The sequence below is a fragment of the Arachis ipaensis genome, chromosome B03, assembly GCF_000816755.2.
Source record: "Arachis ipaensis cultivar K30076 chromosome B03, Araip1.1, whole genome shotgun sequence".
Classification (NCBI taxonomy): Eukaryota; Viridiplantae; Streptophyta; class Magnoliopsida; order Fabales; family Fabaceae; genus Arachis; species Arachis ipaensis.
In genome coordinates this window covers 16,615,835-16,623,710 of record NC_029787.2, presented here as the reverse complement: position 1 = coordinate 16,623,710, position 7,876 = coordinate 16,615,835, and the positions used below count along the sequence as shown (strand labels likewise).

At 28.0% G+C, this 7,876-nt stretch overlaps 1 long non-coding RNA gene across 8 annotated transcripts in view; it reads left to right on the top strand.

Annotated features, from left to right (window-relative positions):
• Positions 1-7,876, top strand: part of LOC107629980 — a 12,198-nt gene that overhangs the window by 1,313 nt on the left and 3,009 nt on the right. For 2 of the 8 annotated variants that reach the window (XR_002358934.1, XR_002358931.1), the window contains exons 3-4: positions 51-517; positions 759-846. This is a non-coding gene — a long non-coding RNA (uncharacterized LOC107629980). Of the gene's footprint in view, positions 1-50; positions 518-688; positions 847-7,876 lie in introns of all 8 variants that reach the window. The other 6 variants (XR_002358933.1, XR_001618112.2, XR_002358937.1 and 3 more) reach the window with 5 other exon arrangements.

Here is a 7,876-nt window from a genome sequence, read left to right as displayed (position 1 = left end):
TTTTTGAGATCTGAATTCGATGCATGGTATGGTTGTGCCGGTTTGCTCAGGTCTCCTCCACTGGCAGCGCCTCTGATGGAAGCTCTGTTGCAAAGGGTGAAAGAACCCACAAATTCTCACTGGGAGTTCCTCTCTACTAAATTGCTCAATTCTGATGTAAACTTCTTGCCGTATTTTTGTCATTTTTGATTTTATACCTGTTTAAGACTGTCTTCTGGTTCAAACGCAGGTTGCTCCTCTGTCCGTTGCTCCCCTCCGGTTCCTTCCCGGGCTTCAATGACCACCTGATTGGGTACCGTTAACATCTGGTCTCCCTTTTGCTCGATTGCACCTTCGTGATGTGTAGGCCTTCTTCCAATTCTTCTAACTTTTTCTGCTTCTCTTCTCAATTGGGTTTCAATTGTCGCTGGTAATTTCACTGACCAATTGCTTGAAAGTATACCTGTAGCTCTTTGTGTTGCTATGAGATGCGCTAAATGATTTCCCTCCCTTGGAGTCCAGGTTATCCCGACATCCGGTAAATCTTTCAAAAGATGTGCTATGTCCTTTAAATAAGCTAGTATTTCACCTATCTGAGAATTTGACTTTATTGATTGTATTAATTGTAAATTATCTGACTCTATTAAAACTTTTCCCAACTGCAAATTTTTTGCCATTATCAATGCTTCCCTGAGTGCTAATGCTTCAGCTTCAAGACTGGAGAAAGCCCTGATTTCTGTTGCTGATCCTGTGATAAATTTTCCTTGCCAATCTCTAAGGACCGTTGCAATTGCTCCCTTCCTGTTAGATTTTCTGAAGCTTGCATCCACATTGATTTTCAACCAATCCCTTGGTGGAGCCCTCCAGGTAATATTTCTCATCCTTCTATTTTCTGCTCCTTTGTGCTTCATTTTTGCCTGTTCGATTGCTGATAAAAATTCAGTTTGCATTGTCTTTGCTGCTTGAATTGTTCTGTTTGGACTGATTTCTTCTCCTTGAAAAATATGATTATTCCTTTGTTTCCAAATAGCCCAGCACATGAATCCTAAACTTCCTATCCGTTGTTCCTGCATTTTTTGCCTTCCTGTTTTATTCTATTGATTGTTTCCAGCAACCATTGAGCAAATGTTCGAATTGAATTATCCGTCGGTATTGCCTGAATCTGTGCTCCAAACCAAGTAGGTCTTGTCCATGGACATAATAGGATAGCTCCTGAACAATAACGATATTATCCTGTATCATTCTCCCTCCCACAAAAGCACTTTGAATTGGAGACACAATAATGTCCAAAATCCTTTTCAACCTGATTACTAAAATTCTAGATATTATCTTATAAATAAAATTGCAACAACTTATCGGTCTAAGACGATTCAAATTTTCCGGATTATCCACCTTAGGTATGAGAACCACTATGGTTTCATTAATATCTTTTGGAATAGTCCCATCATCAAAAAAATTCTGCACCACTGCTAAAACATCCTCCTGAATAATGTGCCAATATTTCTGATAAAATAGACCATTTAAACCATCTGGTCCCGGAGCCTTTAAACTCCCCATGCTAAACACGGCCTCCTTAACTTCTTGCATATTTATCTCCTTGTTTAGTTCTTCATTCATCTCATCTGTAACCTTTTTGGGTATTCCTTTAATGCACTTTTCAAAATTTCTTTTCCCCACCGTGGTGAACAGTTCCCTAAAGTGATTTTCCATGAATCCATTCCTCAGAACTGTTCTTCAACCTTTCAACTCTATTTCTATCCCTTCTCTGAATGGTTGTAGCATGAAAAAAAAGCTGTATTTTTATCTCCCCATCTCAGCCATTTAAGCCTGGACCTTTGTCCCCAATATTTCTCTTCTTGTCTCCAAAGCTGAGAAATTTTTTCCTTAATCTCCCTCTCTTTTTGTTGTTGATCTCCTTTAAGGTCAGAGTTTTGGTATCCAAATCTATTTTTTTATTTTATCCTTATTTTTATAAATTAATATTCAGTTTTGTAAATTTTTCGTTAACTCACGAGAGAGTTACGTAACTTCTCCACTTTCAATTATAAAAGTAATTAAAATCAAACTGGTGTTCACTATCAATTCTTTTTATTTTTTTAATAAAAAAAATTGACTTTACCCCATGATAGAATTTAAATCTGATTCATTTTATTTCAGATAAAATAAAACTTAACATGTGTATAAAAGAAATAATATTAAAATTACTTATGTTAAGAGTACTACTAAAAAAAAGAAACACTAATTTTTATTATAGTACTTAAATTTACTTATTATAGTACTTAAATTTTAATTACGTATGTCTATTCAAAAAACTAAAAATAACAAAATCATCCATCTTTTTCTTTGTAAAAACTAATGAATGGAAGAATAGTTGGTAAAAAGATGAGGTTCTTTTATAATATATATGACTTATGATGATAAAATAAAAATAAAACGCATGGAATAATATTGTGTATATTTAAGTTAATTTTAATTTTTTTAATAACCAGATTTGTCATAACGTAACTAATAAACAATGATAGTTAATACAGATTAAATATGTTTTGAGTATAATATACGTTTTATTATCTTGTACGAACAATATTAGTTTTAATTTATATATTTATTATTGGGTATTAAAAATAAAAAATATTCGTATTATTAGCATTTTTTAACCTTCCTTAATTCTAATCGTGATTAGGCCTAAAAGCTCACTCACCTCATTAGAAATGTAATCTAATAAGTTTTTATCTAATAATACTATACATTGGTATAATCATAGGAGAATTAACTTTAGCAAATTAATAATACTGTGTTTAGTTACCACAGAAGTATTTTTATACATAGAATTATCAATCAATTATGTGTGGCTTTCTGATGAAAATAATATATTTAACATGGATATTATTTGTTAGGCAAAAGATAATAGATTGGCAAAAAAAAATTAATTACAATTGATATATTCATTTTAACAAATATTCTTTTATCCAATACTATAAAAATGATCATGGTCACCCTAAATTACTACAGGTTCAACTTTCATCGGTAGCAGTAAAATTCTTAAATTGAGACATTTTCGGGCTATAGTATTCATCAACCAAACAATTAATGAAACGCTCATCCAACATCCATACCTTCTAATTTTAAGTACATTTATACATAAAAAAAATAAAAGAAAAGAAGAGTTGAAATAGGAAAAACGATAAAAATAATTATTTTTATAATTTTGTGTGGCTATCTATATATAGAAGACTAGAAGGCCATGATTATTTAAAAAAATTAATTTGTATTTATTGCATTCAATTTGAATAAGTAAAAAAATATCTTATTTTAGTTTAACCCTTAATTCACATTATTTGAATTTAGTAAATTGCTAAACACTCTTAGAAGCATGTCACATTAGCTCCATCATTAAGTGCACAGAAACTTGATTTTTATATAATAGAATAGATAATAAATAGAATAGATGATAATATAATATGTTACATATTTTAATTATAAAATTAGTAATATATAATATAAATTTTATGAATCTTTATTGCTTGTTCGTTGTTAATTTTTACATTATTACTTAATAATTTTCGCTTATAAAACTATCAACTACCTAATATTATAATTTAGTTAATAAGAATGATGACATTAATTTTTTTCTAAGTCTTGTTATTATTTATAATTAGGAAAAAGTCATAAATAAATTTATTTCCTTAATGAAGGTTAATTTTGTTGTGAAATTCTATATTACCTTTAAAATTTTAGCGTAATTGAGTCTAATTCCTACATTTTAAAATAAATTTACTCGAGAAAATTAAAATGTAAATTCCATTATTAATACAAAATTACTTTATTAACATAATTAGTGGTGCTTACTTGAACAATTAAATTTAACTTCTAATGATATTAAAGTCAACTTATTTTATTGTCTTGTACCTTCAAAGAATTCACAAAATTGACATAAAAATCTAACAATTGAGAAAAATTTTCATTATAATAGGTATATTTATTTTAACAAATATTCTTCTATCCAATACTATAAAAAATACATTGACCACCTTGAATTACTTCAGGTTTAACTTTCATCGATAGTGTTAGAATATCTAGATTGAGATATTTTCGGATTATAGTATTTGTTAAACAAACAATCAATGAAACATTCATCTGTGCCTTCTCATTTTGAGTATATTTATACATAAAAGAAATTATACATAAAGAAAAAAGAAAGAAAGAAAAGAAGAGTTGAAATAACAAGCTAAGAGCGATAAAAATGATGATTCTTATAATTTTGTGTGATCATCTATCTATAGTAGACTAGAAGACCATGATTATCTAACAAAATTAATTTAGATTTATTGCATTTAATTTGAATAAGTAAGAAATCATCTTATTTTAGTTTAATCTTTAATTCATATGATTTGAATTTGTCTCAATACCAAGATTTGGTTTTGCCAGTTTAACAGTTTTTTGAAGCGATGATTTTTGCTGTTACCTGAATCAGTGTAGTCAAAGGTTCCTAGTTCGACTGATCCTATCGGGTTTTTGAATCTTGGTATTGAGCCAAATTTAAATTATGTGAATTAACAACTAAATTAAAATAAGATAATTTTTTATTTATTCAAAATTAATGTAATAAATACAAATTAATTTTGTTAGATAATAATGGTTTTCTGGTCTTTTATATATATATGGCCAAACAAAATTATAAGAAGCATCATGTTTATCGCTCTTTCTATTTTAACTCTTCTTTTTTGCCTTTTTTTTCTTTGATGTTAATTTTTTTTTATGTATAAATATACTCAAAATGAGAATGCATGTATGAATATTTCATTGATTATTTGTTTGACGGACTATAGTTCGAAAATGTCCCAATTTAGACATTCTACTACTATTGATGAGAGTTGGACTTGTAGTAATTTAGTGTGGATAGTCTACTTTTTATATTATTGGATAGAAGAATATTTATTAAATGAATATACCCATTGTAACGAATTTTCTTTGTCAATATTTTATTTTTTACCTAACAAACATCTATGTTGAATATATTATTTTCATCAGAAGGCATACATGATTGATTATTAATTTTGTGTAAAAATACTCTTGTAGTGACTAAACACTATCGTTAACTCGCTAAAGTTAATTCTCCTATGATTATGCCAATGTATAGCACTATAAAAAAAGGGGTTAAGTACGATTTTTGTTCCTAAGATAGGGGTTGAAAATTTTTTTCGTCCCCAACCTTTTTTTTGCTTACAAAATTGTCACTAAGGTTTAACTTAGTTTTAAAATCGTTCTTCGGACTAAAATACCATTCTCCTTCTTCCCCAAAATCAACCAGAAGCAGAAGTAGAAGCAGAAACAGAACAAGAAGCAACAACAATAAAATAATGTAATAAACATTAAAAAAAATGGATAATAGATCAACAAATCTGTATAATGAAATAATGTAATAAACCAAAAGCAGAAGCAGAAGAGTAGCAACAACAACAATGAAACAATGTAATCAACCAGAAGCAGAAGAAGCAGAAGCAGAAGCAACCAAAAACAACAATATAAAAGAATCATAATCAGAAATCAACAACATAATAGAAATAGAAGCAGAAGCAAAATGGAATTAGAATCAACAACATAATAGAACCAGAAGCAGAAGAACAACAACAGTGGCGAGTGACCAGCGAGGAGGACGAGGAGCAGCGGCGACCGGCGAGGAGCAGTGACGACCGGCGACCAAGCGAGGAGGAGAAGCAAAATGGCGAGTAGCGCGCGACGTCCACCCTCACAGATCGATAAGCAGTGGCGAGGACCAAACGATGAGGAGCAGCGGCGAGGAGCGAACGACGAGGAGCAGCGGTAAGAGATTCCGTTCCCCTTCTCTTTCCCACCTTCCCTTCCCCCTCTTCTTCCCTGAAACCCCCCACCGTGATTCCCTTCCCTAGCCCTTTAACTCGTTTTCTTTTTTTTTTCTTTTTTCTTTTATATTTTTTAATTAGTGATAATTTAGTAATAAAAATTAAAATTATGGTAAAAAAGACGATTTTAAAATTAAGTTAAATCTTAAGGACGATTTTGTAAGCAAAAAAAATGTTGGGAACGAAAAAAATTTTCAGCCCCTACCTTAGGGACAAAAATATACTTAACCCTAAAAAAACTAATTAGATTACATTTGTTTCTAATGGGGTGGACGAATTTTTAGGTCTAATCATACTTAGAGTTGAGGAAAGTAAAAAAAATACTAATAATATAAATACTGTTTATTTTTAATACTCAATAATAAAAAATATAAAAATTAAAACTAATATTGTTCTATACAAAATAATAAAACATATATTATATTCAAAATATATTCAATGCATATTTGTTATCATAATTTATCGAACAAATATGGTTATTAAAAAAATTTAAATTAACTTACACATTATTATAATGTCTTTTGTTTTTTCAAAAAGTCCAAAGAATATCTATAAATACTTGAAAAAATTTGCATTTTTCGAGGAGAAAATAAAACAGGGACTTGCAAAGATGAAGAGGGGATAGAGGCATCTTTTTTAACGGGAGTAAAGGATGGAAAAGGAGCCCGCTATGCTCTTTTTGAGTACCCATGACCATACCTAACTAACAACATAGATTCAATCTAAGTCGATTTGAAAGGGGATACGTGGACTTCATTTACATTGGACCTTAAGGTAATAAACCTAAGTTGAATTTAGGACCCTAACAATGTGTTTAGGTTGATCTTGCTTTTTTTGAGTCAATATTATAACAAATATTATACAATTAAATATTATAACATTTAGTATACGCAAAAGTTTGATATATTTACAAGATAATTTTTTATTGAAATTAAGAAAAATTTTTAAGTATTTTTTTTCTTTTAGTTTTAAATATTATTTACTAATATAACGAAAAAATAAAAATAACCATAATCACTCACATAATTAAAACAAATAATTCTAATATATACATGACACTACATGTATAAAAAATTATTATATATGATAAATAATTTTTTTTATATTGACTATTAATACTGAATTTAATGAATAAAACATATAATTTATTTTATTTATTATAGAACATAGCATTTAAATAATTTATAATTCTTTTTTTTAATACGTTATTTAGTATATNNATAATTGTTAATTAATTCTAAATTCAAATTTGGGTAAGAAAATAAAAAAATGATTTTGAATTTTATTTCACTAACCATAATTAATTTTAAAATAAAAAATTACTTTATACATCATATTGTAGGATAGTGTGGTCATTTGTTATTTTTTAATGGCAAATATTGTCAAATAAAATGTTGTAAGAATTAAAAGAGAATGTATTTACCAATTTAGAAAATATTAATTTATTTTTCAAGAAAATGAATTATATATTGAATAACAAAAGTTGTTATTGAATTTTTTTCACACTAACTAATACTCAACGGTAATGTTCTCGTAATATTACAAAAAAATATTAATCAATCTAATAGCTTTTGTAACAACATAAATCTATAAGTTTGAAAACTTGAAAATTATATAATAAAATATAATTGTTTTGACTTAAAAAATGAATACAATACCAATAAATAAAATTGTCCCAAGTAAATTTCAATATTGTTATCAATGAGAAATTATTTTGCTTTAAAGACAAATACTATTTCTTTTTATGGATTTTCTAACTCCGCAAGTCGAGAACTAATCCATCACGTGTTGATATTCTATTCATTAAGGATCAACTGCTAGCCAATGAATTACTATACACAAAATAAAATTCAAACTCCAAATATTTATTTAAACAAACAAATAAGATAATAGTTCAACTAACTCAAATTGATTAAAAAATACTAATTATTTTAAATATTTCTAAGTTATAAAATATTTATAATAATAATTACTATATATTTTTTGTTTAAATTTTTAATAAAAAACTTTATATAATT